The sequence below is a fragment of the Artemia sp. Qi Xiang Cuo genome, chromosome 1, assembly GCF_049724085.1.
Source record: "Artemia sp. Qi Xiang Cuo chromosome 1, ASM4972408v1, whole genome shotgun sequence".
Lineage (NCBI taxonomy): Eukaryota > Metazoa > Arthropoda > Branchiopoda > Anostraca > Artemiidae > Artemia > Artemia sp. Qi Xiang Cuo.
Genome location: NC_142794.1, coordinates 78,949,522 through 78,964,306, shown reverse-complemented (window position 1 = coordinate 78,964,306; position 14,785 = coordinate 78,949,522). Strand labels below are relative to the sequence as shown.

Here is a 14,785-nt window from a genome sequence, read left to right as displayed (position 1 = left end):
AAGGGTTTTAAGTTATGCCCAGGGGGTATACAAGGTTTAAAATAAGGCGTTGTCGTAAAAACTTAAAAAAAACTCATTCAATTGGAAATTCAAAGGGCTAGTTCCCTTTTTAATAGTCGAAAGTGATTGGAGGGCAACTAGCCCCCCGCCTCCACACCCATCATTCCCCCAAACACATCAAATAAAAATTTTTAGATAGTTATTTTGTTCAGCGTAGTTGTTTTCCTGTCAGAAATTATATTTTTGAGAAGGCCACTTCCCCACAACCCTCAGGGCAAGGATTATAAGTTATGCCCTGGGGCATATAAGGTTTTTATTGAAATCTTTGTCGTAGAAACTTGAAACACAGATTTACACAGAGACGACAAACACACAGAGACGATACACACACAGAGACGAAACACACATAGAGACGACACGCACATAGAGATAATACACATAGATACATATAGAGGTAAAGGTTTTACTGAAATCTTTGTCGTAGAAACTTGAAAAAGGGCTCATTCAATATGAAATTCAAAGGGCTAGTACCCTTTTTATAGTCGAAAGTGATTTGAGGGCAACTAACCCCCTCTCACGCCCACCTTTTCCCCAGACAACCCTCGGTGCAAGTTATGCCCTGGGGGCATATAAGCTTTTTATTGAAATCTTTGTTGTAGAAACTTGAAAAAGGGCTAATTCGATTTCAAATTCAAAGGGCTAGTACCCTTTTTTATAGTACAAAATGATTTCAGGGCAACCACCCCCCCCCTCTCACGTCCACCTTTTCCCCAAACACATCCAATCAAAATTTTTAGATAACCCTTTCATTCAACGTAGTTGAAAGTTTTGGAAATTAGATCTTTAAGGATGACAACCTTTCCCCCCCAGCCCTTAGGGCAAGGGTCGTAAGTTATGCCCTAGGGGCATATAAAGTTTTTATTGAAAGCGTTGTCGTAGAAACTTCAAAAGGGCTCATTCAATTGAAAATTGAAAGGGATAGTGCCTTTTTTAATCGTTGAAAGTGATTGGAGAGCGACTAACGCCCCTCTCACACCCATCATTTTATCAAACACATCTAATCAAAATTTTGATATATCCATGTTGTTCAACGTAGTTGAAAGTTCTGAAAATTAGGTCTTTTAGGACGATATCCCTCTCAGAGCCCTCAGTACAAGGGTTGTAAGTTATGCCCTGGGGGCATTAAAGCTTATATCGAAAGTTGTTTAGGAAATTTCAAAAAGGGCTCATTTGGTTGAAAATTGAAGTTGCCCTTTTTAATAGTCAAAATTGAGTAGAGAGTAATTAACCCCCCTCTTACGCCCACCATTTCCCCAAAAACATTCAATCAAAGTTTAAAGATAGCCATTTTGTTCAACATAGTTGAAAGTACTTGAAATTATGTATTTAAGGATGACGAACCCCCGAGAGCCCCAAGGGCAAAGGTCGTAGTTCTAGCCCTGGGGGCATTTAAGATTTTATTGATAGAGTTGTGGTAAAACTTCAAAAGGGGCTCATTAAATTTGACATTGAGAGGGCTAGTGCCCTTTGTAATAGTCGAAAGGGATTGGAGGGTAACTAACCCCCCTCTGACGCCCACCATTTCTCCAAACACATCCAATCAAAATTTTGAGATAGCCATTTTGTTCAACGTAGTTGAAAGTTCTGGAAATTCGGTCTTTGAGAATGATCTTAGGGTAAGGGTTGTAATTTAAGGTGTTTATAGAAAGCGTTGCCGTTTCCAAAAGTGCTCATTAGATTGGAAATCGAAAGGCCTAGTGCTCTTTTCAATAGTCGAAAGGGATTGGAGGGTTTGACGTTTTCTAGTAAAGACCGATGTGGGTATAATCTATTATTTGTTGTTGTTGTTGTTGTTTAGACCAGGGCACTTCGTATCGAAGGAGTTGTCGTGGGAACATCGAAAAGGGCTTATTCGATTGAAAATAGAAAGTGCTGATGCCCTTTTTAATTGTCGAAAGTGATTGGAGGGCAACTAGTCCCCCTTCCACTCCCATCCTCCCATTTGCCCATTATTTTTAAAAACTAAATGTTGCCTTAAGATTAAATCAAAATGCACTGCGTTAATGCTAATTCCCAATAAGGCATCTCCGCAGTATCCCAAGAACGACTGAGGGTATTATGTTCAAACCTTCGGGGGTACTTCTGCTCTTAAAATTTAACCAAATCAAAATAGCGTAAGTTTATCCAAGCTATCAAAGAAAGTAAACAGATTTTTTTGCGAATGGTATCAAGTTTTCCATTTCAGGTCAACTAGAGGAGGTATGAAGCTAAATTAAACAGTACTATTTGTGTCCAGATTTTTAAAAGGGTGTATGTTCATGGGCGCCCATAAGCTGAATTCCAGGGGGGGCAAACCTCATCTAATTGGCCCTTTTAATGATATATAATAGAAATCTCAGAACAAAAATATAAAACTAAGGCAGCATCATTCAGCCAGGGGGGGGGCGGGAGCCCCCCCTCCCCCTGCCCCCCATATGGGCGTCCATGTGTATGTTGTTAAAAATAACTGAAAATTTTTCTTCAGCATACAAATAGCAGGCCAAACTATAAAGTCTTAAAAAACGAAAAGATTCAAAGTATTATTTTTTTTCACTGAAGTCAATATAAAACGAACAGAAATTAATTAAAAAAACTTTTTCTACAAAATCTTTTTCTACTACTTTTCTTTCAAAGAAAAGTAAAAACTCCATTAAACAAAAAAAGAGCGAAAATAAAATCAAATAATCTACCAAGCGTGAAACTACCACAAATCAGCATTGATAAATAAATAAAGCCCAAAAGGAACAGGAATTACAATAAATAACAGAGTCAAACACAAAACGAGCAGAAATTAACATAAGTTGGGCGCAAAACCCCTATGCCTCCCAAGGCCAGAACAAAATTCGTACTTTACTGAAAAAATACAAATGAACGTGCATTGTCAGTTTAATATACATATACTGGTATTTAGTAATCAAAATGTTAATATTAATTGATTTATTAAAGTTATCAAAGTAAAAACATTTAAATTTTTTCCAGTAAAGTGAAAATTATGTTATGGCCTTCGGAAGGCTTAGGGGTTTTCTGCCCAATTTATGTTAAATGAATGTGCATTGCCAGTTAAATATACATATTGAAATTTAGTAATTAAAATGTTAATATTATTTGATCTATTAAAGTTAAAAAAGTTAAAACATTATATTTTTTCAGTAAGTTTTTTTTCAGTAATTTTTTTCAGTAAATTTATATTTTTTCACATACAATCAAAATTTTGAGACAGCCTTTTTTTTCAACGTAGTTGAAAGTTCTGGAAATTAGGTCTTTGAGGATTACAACCCCCCAAACCCCTCAGGGCAAGGGTTGTAATTTATGCCCTGGTGGCATAGAAAGTGTTTTCTTAGAAACTTCAAAAAGGGCTCATTCGATTTGAAATTCAAAAGGCTAGTGGCCTTTTTAATAGTCGAAATGATTGGAGGGAAACTAACCCCATCTAACGCCCACTATTTTCCCATACACATCCCGTCAAAATTTTGAAAAAGATATTTTGTTCAACGTAGTTGCAAAGTCCGGAAATTATTTCTTTAAGGATAAAACTCCCCTTACAGCCCTTAGGGCGAGGGTTGTAAGTTATGCCCTGGGGGCATATAAGGTTTTTTATAGAAAAGGTTGCCGTAAAACGTTCAAAAAGGGCTCACTCGATTGGAAATTCAAACGGCTAGTGCCCTTTTTAATAGCTGATTGGAGGGCAACTAGCCCCCCTCTCACGCCCACCATTTCCCCAAACACATGCAATCACAATTTTGAGATATTCATTTTGTTCAACGTTGTTAAAAGTTCTGGAAATTAAGTCTTTGAGGATGATAGCCCCCTAAGAGTCCTTAGGGAAAGGGTTGTAAGTTATACCCTTGGGGCATATAAGGTTTTTTATAGAAAGCGTTATCGTAGAGACTTCAAAAAAGCTCATTTGAGTGGAAACTGAAAGGGCTAGTTCTCGTCCTTACAATCAAAAGCGATTGGATGGCAAATAACCGCCTTCTCACGCCCACTTTTTTCCCAAACAAATCCAATCAAAATTTTTAAGATAGGCATTTTCTTCAGTTGAAAGTTCTGGAAATTATGATTTTGAGGATGACAAACCCCTAAACCCCTCAGGACAAGGGTTGTAAGTTATGCCCGGGGGCATAAAGTTCTGGATATTATGTCTTTGAGGATGATAACCCCCCCCCACACCCCTCAGGGCAAGGGGTGTAAGTCATGTCTTGGGGGTATATAAGGTTTTTTAGGGAGCGTTGTAATAGAAACTTCGAAAACGTCGAAGAGCTAGTGCTCTTTTTAATAGTCAAAAGTGATTGGAGGAGAACTAACACCCCTCCCATGCCCACCATTTCCCCAAAAACATCCAATAAACATTTTGAGGTAGTCATTTTGTTCAACGAAGTTGAAAAGTCCGGAAATTGTGTCTTTGAGGATGACACTCCCCCCACAGCCCTTAGCGCAAGGCTTTAAAAAATTCTTCAAAATATTTTCACTTTTATGACTTTAAGAAATCAAAAATTAATTATGATTTTAAGGAATAAATATCAGCATATGTATATTAAACTGACAATGCACAAATTATATTCTGGCTTTTAGAAAACATAGGGTTTAGAACCCTACTCAGATTACTTTCTGCTCGTTTTGAGTTTGACTTATTTTGATTTCTGTTTGTTTTGAGTTTCATTTATTTATTGATACTGATTTGTAGTAGTTGTATGCTTGGTAGATTTTTTGATGGTAATTTTGGTCTAATGGAGTTCTTTACTGAAAAAAAAAACTTAATTTGTGGAAAAAGGTTTTTTGATTATTTATATACAAACAGCAAGCGTCACTGTTTATGCTGTTTCACCTTCCCAGACAAGTTGGCGACCTTACTTCTTTTATTAAACAAAAATTATCCCAAAAGACCGTAACTGAGAGGCGTAGCATTTTTGTACGTCATCCTAGATGTTGGCATACTTTGATTTCTTTTAAATAACAAGCTGTCTGATTTTTCAAAGATATAATCTCAATGAGTAGTACTTTTGCGAAGGAGAAAAAAACTATGCAGAGAGAACAGCTGCTCAGTGACTTGAAAATCAAAGACTAGATTATTCAAGCCAACACAATTAATATTTACCTTTGCACTATTCCAAGATTGTTCTATATATAGCAGTAACACATGCTAAATTATAAGCTTATATCTACGGCTGTTTTAAGGTACCAAAAAAATACCAAAAAAATGGTATTGTTTTTTAATTTTTGGGAAAGTTTATTGATCTTTTTCTTTTTTTTCTTGATTTAACAGCCTGCAAAAATAATTTGACCGTTTAGGAGCTGCTTTGCTTATATCAGCCATAAATACACAATTATTACTAGATGCGAGGGTTCAACTCAAGGGTCATTGCGCTAGAAGTGATTTTTTCACCTTTATAACGAAATGAAGAAATTTCCAATTAAAATTTTCTTTATTTATATCAAACACGGTCAGCTTTACAAACTTGTCGCACAAAAAATAATGCCAATTCGAAACAAAGCTAAGATACACTTTATGATAACATACAAGTCACAAGAGCAGCCAATATAATAAATAATTTTCAAAATGGACCTTGATAAGACCTCTGGAACAAAAATTCTTCGGTAATTTAAGGATGAGAAGACATGGATTAAAAACTAATAGCACCAATTACAGAGTTGTGTCTGTTGATTTCATTAAAAAAAGAAGTAAGTTTCAAGGGAAATTGGATTGGATTGATAATACTAATCTACAATATAGTAAGATTCAAGCTGAAATTTAACTGCAAATAACATTGAATAAGCAGTTTTTACTTTTTGGAATTATTTAGATCAGAATCCGGTATTAAAAGAAGTCACAGGGGATTTTAAGGGAAGGGACAGAGAGGATACTTGCTCTGGCACAGAGATTTTGTGGGTGAAAAATTAAAAAAAATAATCCAATAATAATAATCATTTTGTAATTTTAACATTTTGTTAATAAAAAAATGAAAAAAAAGAAACGAAGAGGACGCAGTTAACAAATTAAAATAATTAATAAAATAAAAATGAATAAAAAATATTTGAAAAATAATAATTATAAATATTTTATTTTACAGTTAAATAATTTAAATAACAAATTTTAAAATAGCTAAAAAATAAATTATTAATTAACTGATAAATTGAAAATCATTTTGTTAATAAAGCGGAAATTTTGTTAAAATTTGGCCAAAAATATTTGTGGGGGACAGGGAGGAGGGGCACTAATCAAGATTTTGACTTGGGCGAAGGGAAGGCCAGAACTGCACAAAGTAGGCCTAGGTTAGCTTAGGTAAATTTTGGCAGGTCAAGTAGGCTAGTTGACTTCAAGCTGGTAGTCCTACTGAGGACAAAATACAACTTTCTTTACTCTTCACTGCATTTTAAAAGGTATGATAACATAAGCATGAAACCCCTTTGCGTTAAATAACTACGCCAAACGTTAGATGTCGCTGGTGGCTTTCCTATAGTCTTTGGTATGAAACCTTCACAGAGACTAATCTACATTTGATAGAATGAACCGTAATCATCACAACTGTGTAGATGAAGATATCTATCCTATTCTGTTTTGTTGACATGGTGGGTAAATCCTGGGTCAGACTTAACGGGTAATATTATATTCTAAGAAAGTAAAGGAGTGGCAGTTTCGTGATTTTATTTTCAGGCTTGGGACTTAGCTCCTCTAGGTCCTGCCTGATTAGTTTTTTTTCAATAGGATTTGGGGCTATACATTATTTTGGCTTGGATGGAAACTGCAGAAATAATGTCGTTTTCTTTTTTTTCGGCAAAGATTTAAGAGTTTTCAGGTCAAATTTTGACCGATTTGCTACGAGATTCTTGAAGTAGAGGATATTCCTTCCCTCTGAGGAAATATTCTTGGTTGTCCAAACCAGAACAGTGGCAAGGAGATACATCCTGACTTCGCGTACTGATGAAGTTCTCCAAGAAACTCGTAACCCTTTAATAGTTTTGGAATTCCCTTGTCCTAATGAAGAAAAAACATCATCAAACAGTTCGTCGTAACGAACTGTAAGTAAGGAACGACCCGGCTCAATGGTAACCGACACTCTAGAAAACAGGTTTTTGATACCAATCGATACATCAAAAGAATCAGATTTTAATGCTGATTTCAAATATATAGTTTTCATCAAGTTTAGTCCTACCTATCAAAATTTACGCGCCTGAGAAAATTTGGCTGATTTTCCAAAAAAGAGGGAAAGACCCTCTAAAATTATAGAATCTTAATGAAAATCTCACCGTTATATTCAGCGTATCAGAGAATCCTACTGTAGAGGTTTCACGCTCCTATCTACAAAAATGTGTAATTTTGCATTTTTTGCCAGAAGAAAGGTTCACGGATGCGTGTTTATTTGTATTTTTGTTGTTTTTTTTCCAGGGGTGATCGTATTGACCCAGTGGTCCAAAATATCGTGGGAGGACTCATTGGAACGGAAATTAAATGTTCTAGTGCTCTTTTTAAGTGACCAAAAAATGGAGGGCAACTAGGCGCCCTCCCACGTTTTTTTCCCAAAGTTGCTGATCAAAATTTTGAGATATCCATTTTGTTCAGCATGGTTGAAAAATATGATAACTATGTCCTTTAGGATGACTTAATCCCCCAAAGTCCCCAGGAGAGGGCTGAAAGTTATGAAGTTTACCCAATGTTAACATATAGTATTGGTTGTTGGGAAGTATACTAACGTTTTCGGGGGGATTTTTTCTGGTAGTAGGGGGGTGGCTGGGTCAGGGGTTATGTGGGAGGATATGTCCATGAAGGAGGTGGTCCTGGGTGAAAGAACATTGCCGTGACTGGGGCGCCAGATTTCCCAGCATTATTTAAAAAAAAGATCAGAAATTAAATATAAAAAAACTGAAAAAAACTGAAAGTTTTCCAACTGAAAATAAGGAGCAACATCAAAACTTAAAACGAACAGAAAATATTACGTGTATGATTGGGTTCACCCCTAGTCAATACCTCGCTCTTTAAGCCAAAGATTTTTTAGTATTTTCATAAGAGCTATTTATTCTAAATGACGGCCTTTGTGATTAAGGGGTCATTTTTAAAGAAATGGAACAAAATTCGAACTTTAGCTTATAGAGTGAGGTATTGACTAGGGGGCGAGCCCCCTAATATACGTACAAATATGTATATTCATATATATAAAAATATATGAATATAGAAGTTCGTTAATTGAGTTAATTAGTAAGTTACGTATATTTATTACTAATAAAAACGTTCGTAAATAAAATTAAACAAGTTTCGAGAAAGCCATTTAACCAACTAAAAGTAAAATTATTATGCACATTTTGTTTTAATTATTCATATACGGTGAGCCAAAATCGAAACCTGCATTAATTCAAAAACGTTCAAAAATAAATGAAAGTAAGGAACGACGTCAAAACTTAAAACGAACAGAAATTATACTGTATATGAAAGGGGCTGTCCCCTCCTCAACGCCTCGCTCTTTGTGCTAAAGTTTGACTTTCTCACAGCTCTACTTTTTTAAACAATAAAAAACTTTAGCTTAAAGAGCGAGGCGTTGAGGAGGAGACAGCCCCTTTCATATACGGAATAATTTCTGTTTTTTTTTAAGTTTTAACGTCGTTCCTTACTTTCAGCTAAAAAATTTTTTTTTTTTAAATTCAATCTTATAAAGACACTATTATAAACAGCAATATGAAAAGTAGACAAACTATAATGGACATGACACATCAGACTCATTTTTTTTAGATCAAAAATGAAAATTGAAAAGTTTTTCCATAAGCTCTATCCGATATCTAAAATTAAATGCATGAATAAAATCTGCGCAACTTTTTTCTTCTTAAAAATTCGAAGCTTTCTTGCTTCAAAATAAGAAATTGTAGGATACAAAGTACATGAAGGAGAAAGTTAAGAGCGGTTGGGCGCACTCTTATGGTTTAAGAGCGCTTCAAAAATTGTTCAAAAAGTTATCCTTATCAAGTAATTCTTCAAATATTTACAGGAACTTCATGGCAATTTATCTAGTTTTACGTAAAAAGTTTGCTAATAAACAAATGCAAACCACAGATTATTTTAAAACCTAAATTATTTAGTTTCTAAATATTTCATAATTAATATTATATATGAAATCTTTATTATAACCAATAAATATATTTTACATTGCATAATAATATATTAATTATATGTAACAGTCAAAACAATTTTTTTCGGTCTCCAAAATAAGCCAGGTGACTTGTCCTTACTTTCCGCAATTGCAAATTAAACATTCCACAAATTCGACTGATTTATGTATAATAATCCTCAACTGTGTGGATGAAGAGTTCTGTCCTATTCTGTTTTGTTGACATGGTGGGTAAATCCTGGGTCAGACTTAACGGGTCCTATTGTATTCTAAGAAAGTGGAGGAGTGGCATGGAATGGCATTATCGATTTTCTCAACGATATAGTGTGTATCTATTAAATAAGTTTTGTTATATTGGAACTGAAAACAAGGCAAACGTAGACTCGGCATTCTGTGATGTTAAGCTAGGTGTTTCAGATACGGTATGAGTTGGGCGAGCAATCGTTACACTTTCTCGACTCTTTCTCTATCTCTCTTACTAAGAGGAAATTATACTAATGAGAAATACTCATGTAGTATTTTGGGAGAAGAGTAGACACATAAGTGACATAAGTGGACGAAGATATGCAGACTTCTTTTAGACAGTTAACATCTACCTGAACATCACAGTGTTTTATTCAAGAATTAATTGGCTACATTGTTTACTTTTTTCTATTGTTCCCCATTCCTACAGACTATGTGAATCACAATAGATACAGATACGACAAAAAGCATTGAAAATGGCTATAAGACGGTTTTCCCCCTTTAATAGCATCTACTAGAATGACATTGGGGTTCAGTCACAGCACGCAATATAAGAAAAACCTCGAAAAGCAGAAAAATGGGGATATTTACAGCCAGTGACAATGAAAACTTTTTTTTTAATTTTTCGGCCAAAACCTCCGCTCCACCCTCCTCACTGTAAAAAAAAGAAACTTAAAAAAATCAAACACTAAAATAAATAAAAACACAACTGTAAAAACACCACTAACATAAAAGTAAGATTCCTTCCAAGCAGCGGTGAAAGGGCAACTCAAACTAACTTGAATTACCCTTGAACCTTGAACCGTTGCTTAGAAAGGGTCTAACTTTTATTTTAGTGGTATTTTACAGTTTGGTTTTTATTTATTTTAGTGGTTGTTTTTTTTTTTGCACGGAGGAAAGTCGAGTGGAGGTCTTGGCCAAAATATTAACATTGCGTTTTCATTTTCACTGGCCGTGAATATCCCCTTTTTTATTTTTTCGAGATTTTTGTTATATTGCCAAGCTTGCCCAGTGTGGTCTCAGAAATTATTTACAGTCATAAGCAGATACAGAAGAGAGCCGCTGTTTTTTTGTCACGGGGGTGGGGGGGGGTCTGACCCAAATCGGTGCTAGTAACTACGTACATGTTATTTTAAAACAACAATTTGCTGCCACTATAAATCTTTTTGGATGAGGATGCTTTCTAATTCATAATCCTTTTATTCAAACTGAAAAGCGGGAGGAAGGTCATCCCTGTTACACTTAAAGGTCGTGTCTTATATGTTTACACTTCTGAAATAATCAAGGGAAACTGTTAACGGGACGATTAGCAAAAATCTAACCTTCCCTTACATAAAAACTTAGAAGCAGTTTGTGGTAATTATCTCAAGAGTGTTGAAATGTTGGATAGAACCTTTGAGGGTTACTGTGATCAAGTGTGTTTTCCTGTTGAAGCTTTGCCTCAGTAATTTAATTGAAAAGTGAGTTTAGTGGATCAGAATTGTTTATAAACTTAGTATCGTTAAATTTAGTGAAATATAAGTTTCTCTTAATTTAGAATCGTGCTTTTAACACATCCTAAATTTAACTAGCAGATGAGAAATCATTGCAAAATCTAAAAAAAAGTAAAAGATAAAGAAAATCAATTTTAGTTTACTCAACACTTGTGTGAACCTGTCTTCAATCATAAGGTAGTTATTTGTTTATATTTTCGTCTTACGACAATGACAGACAAAAATAATAAGCAAATTGCTTAACTATTAGTGCAGAAAGGACTGCACTGCTAGCCCCTATTAATTATTAATTAAAAAAACTTTTTCTACAAAATAAGTTTTTCAAAGAAAAGTAAAGACCTCCATTAAACCAAAAAAGAGCAAAAATAAAATCAAATAATCTAGGAAGCGTGAAACTACTACAAATCAGCATCGATAAATAAATGAAACCCAAAACGAACAGAAATTACAATAAATAACCGAGTCAAACTCAAAACGAGCAGAAATTAACATAAAGATGGCTTTAAACGATTGTTTGCCTGTTATTTCAAGCAAATTTATGCTCCTATGTCAATTTTAAATTCTTGGTCGACGTTATTAAAACCATAGGCGGGTGTACCTTGTTTGCCTCTTTTTGAATTCTTGATAAGCATGACTAAGACTCTAGGCAGGCATGCCTTTCCAAAAACTAACCTGACCAGTATGTGTAAAATAAGAGAGTCATGCATACTCCTGTTATTTACCCGTGCCCCCCAGCCATTTAAACATTTGCCTCTCAATTACTTTTGACTCTCTGTCTTGACATTTCTCTGTCCTACAGTTACCCAGTGTCTTGATTCAACCTATACAACCTATTGTAAAATACTTGATAACTTCAACTAATCTGTCTTGACTTTTCTCTGTCCTACAGTTACCCAGCGTCTTACTTTTATAACTTTAATAAACGGAATAATATTAACATTTTTATTACCAAATATCAGTATATGTATATTAAACTGGCAATGCACATTCATTTGTATTTTTTTCAGTAAAGTGCAAATTTTGTTCTGGCCTTGTGAAGGCATAGGGGTTTTGCGCCCAACTTATGTTAAAATGAAGCACTTTTAAGAATAATAATCCCTAAATAAAAGCATTAAGCACTAGTCAACCAAAAAAACTTACCAACAATCAGGATTACACTGCTTTTAGCGAAACTAGGCCAAAGCCCAAACAGCTTTCTAATGTTCTAATTTTTTAAAACTTCGCTTTCTTTCTCCAATTTAGCGTTGTCAAGTATGTTAATGAGTCGGAAATTACGCGCCGTCTTTTATGGAAACTTGAAAGTACAAGCCAAATATTAAATTCTACAAGTGGTTATATATTGTCGTTTCGAAAAGTCAGGGACTCGGCAAAATGTACAAACAGAAGTCCACTAAAGTAGTCCCACCAGGGCAAAATAAGTTAATATTCTTACAGACTTTACCCTTGTGCAAACCATTGTAAAGATACAAAGCCACGAGAAACCAATGTAAAATCAACAAGTCATTTCGTTTACATACATTGTGTTTGTTTTGAACATCCTTACATCATGATTTTCACTTTAGGGGCAACTTTGTTAACAACGAATCCTAGCCCATAATAGCCAAAAATTAAAAAAAGTTGCTTAAAAAGACTGTCAAGTTAGGACGAATTTCCATTTCAAACTGATTTAGGAATGACAATTTTCTTTTCAGTTTATCTTAATGATGGGATTTCATTGCGAATAAATTCTATAGGTGGTCTTAAATTGTCGTTTCGTAACATCAGGGACTTGGCAAAATGTAAAAACAGAAGTTTACTAAAGCAGTCCACCAGTGAAAAATAAAGTAATATGTTTACTTACTTTACGTTTGTGCAAACCATTGTAAAGATACAAAGCCACGAGAAACCAATGTAAAATCAACAAGTCATTTCGTTTACATACATTGTGTTTGTTTTGAACATCCTTACATCATTGATTTTCACTTTAGGGGCAACTTTGTTAACAACGAATCCTAGCCCATAACAGCCAAAAATATGAAAACTTGTCTAAGAAACTGTCAAGTTAGGGCAAATTTCCATTTAAAACTTATTTTGGAATGATAATTATCGTTTCAGTTTATCTTAATGGTGGAATTTCAATAGAATTTCAATCCCGAGTCCCCCATTTTGAGTAACAAGCAAAATCACTTTTTCACATGGAAAGCACTGACGAGTCTTCCTTTTTTATTATCCTACTTCTACAGAATTGTTGTTGTATAGTTCTTTTGAGATACAGATACAACAAAAAGCATTGAAAATGGCTATAAGACGGTTTTCCCCCTTTCATAGCATCTACTAGAATGATATTGGGGGTCAGTCACAGCACGCAATATAAGAAAAACCTCGAAAAGCAGAAAAATGGGGATATTTACAGCCAGTGAAAATGAAAACCTATTTTTTAATTTTTCGGCCAAGACCTCCATTCGACCCTCTTCACTGTAAAAAAAAGAAACTTAAAAAAAAATCAAACACTAAAATAAATAAAAACACAACTGTAAAAATACCACTAACATAAAAGTAAGATTCCTTCCAAGCAGCGGTGAAAGGGCAACTCAAACTAACTTGAATTAACCTTGAACCTTGAACCGTTGCTTAGAAAGGGTCTAACTTTTATTTTAGTGGTATTTTACAGTTTGGTTTTTATTTATTTTAGTGGTTGTTTTTTTTTTGCACGGAGGAAAGTCTAGTGGAGGTCTTGGCCAAAATATTAACATTGCGTTTTCATTTTCACTGGCCGTGAATATCCCCGGTTTAATTTTTTCGAGATTTTTGTTATATTGCCAAGCTTACCCAGTGTGGTCTCAGAAATTATTTACAGTCATAGCAGATACAGAAGAGAGCCGCTGTTTTTTTGACAAGGGGGTGGGGGGGGGTCTGACCCAAATCGGTGCTAGTAACTACGTACATGTTATTTTAAGACAACACTTTGCTGCTACTATAAATCTTTTTGGATGAGGATGCTTTCTAATTCATAATCCTTTTATTCAAACTGAAAAGCGGGAGGAAGGTCATCCCTGTTACACTTAAAAGTCGTGTATTATATGTTTACACTTCTGAAATAATCAAGGGAAACTGTTAACGGGACGATTAGCAAAAATCTAACCTTCCCTTACATCAAAACTTAGAAGCAGTTTGTGGTAATTATCTCAAGAGTGTTGAAATGTTGGATAGAACGTTTGAGGGTTACTGTGATCAAGTGTTTTTTCCGGTTGAAGCTTTGCCTCAGTAATTTAATTGAAAAGTGGGTTTAGTGGATCAGAATTGCTTATAAACTTAGTATCGTTAAATTTAGTGAAATATAAGTTTCTCTTAATTTAGAATCGTGCTTTTAACAGATCTTAAATTTAACTAGCAGATGAGAAATCATTGCAAAATCTGAAAAAAGTAAAAGATAAAGAAAATCAATTTTAGTTTACTCAACACTTGTGTGAACATGTCATCAATCATAAGGTAGTCATTTATTTGTATTTTCGTCTTACGACAATGACAAACAAAAATAATAAGCAAAATGCTTAACTATTAGTGCAGAAAGGGCTGCACTGCTAGCCCCTATTAAGTATTAATTAAAAAAACTTATTCTACAAAATACGTTTTTCGAAGAAAAGTAAAGACCTCCATTAAACCAAAAAAGAGCAAAAATAAGATCAAAATATCTAGAAAGCGTGAAACTACTACAAATCAGCATCGATAAATAAATGAAACCTAAAACGAACAGAAATTACAATAAATAACCGAGTCAAACTCAAAACGAGCAGAAATTAACATAAGTTGGGCGCAAAACCCCTATGCCTTCTTAAGGCCAGAAAAAAATTGCCCTTTACTGAAAAAGCATGAATGTTTTTACTTTTATAACCTTAATAAATGGAATAATATTAATATTTTTATTACCAAATATCAGTA

General features: G+C 34.4%; 1 protein-coding gene across 1 annotated transcript in view; it reads right to left on the bottom strand.

Moving 5' to 3' along the window:
* The window catches only part of Zip99C (Zinc transporter Zip99C), a 99,721-nt gene extending 87,630 nt beyond the window's left edge, over window positions 1-12,091 (bottom strand). Inside the window, exon 1 of the mRNA XM_089096294.1 lies at window positions 12,008-12,091. The gene's annotated coding sequence lies outside the window, so the exon portion shown is untranslated. The remainder of the gene's footprint in view (window positions 1-12,007) is intronic.
* Window positions 12,092-14,785: the final 2,694 nt, after the last annotated feature.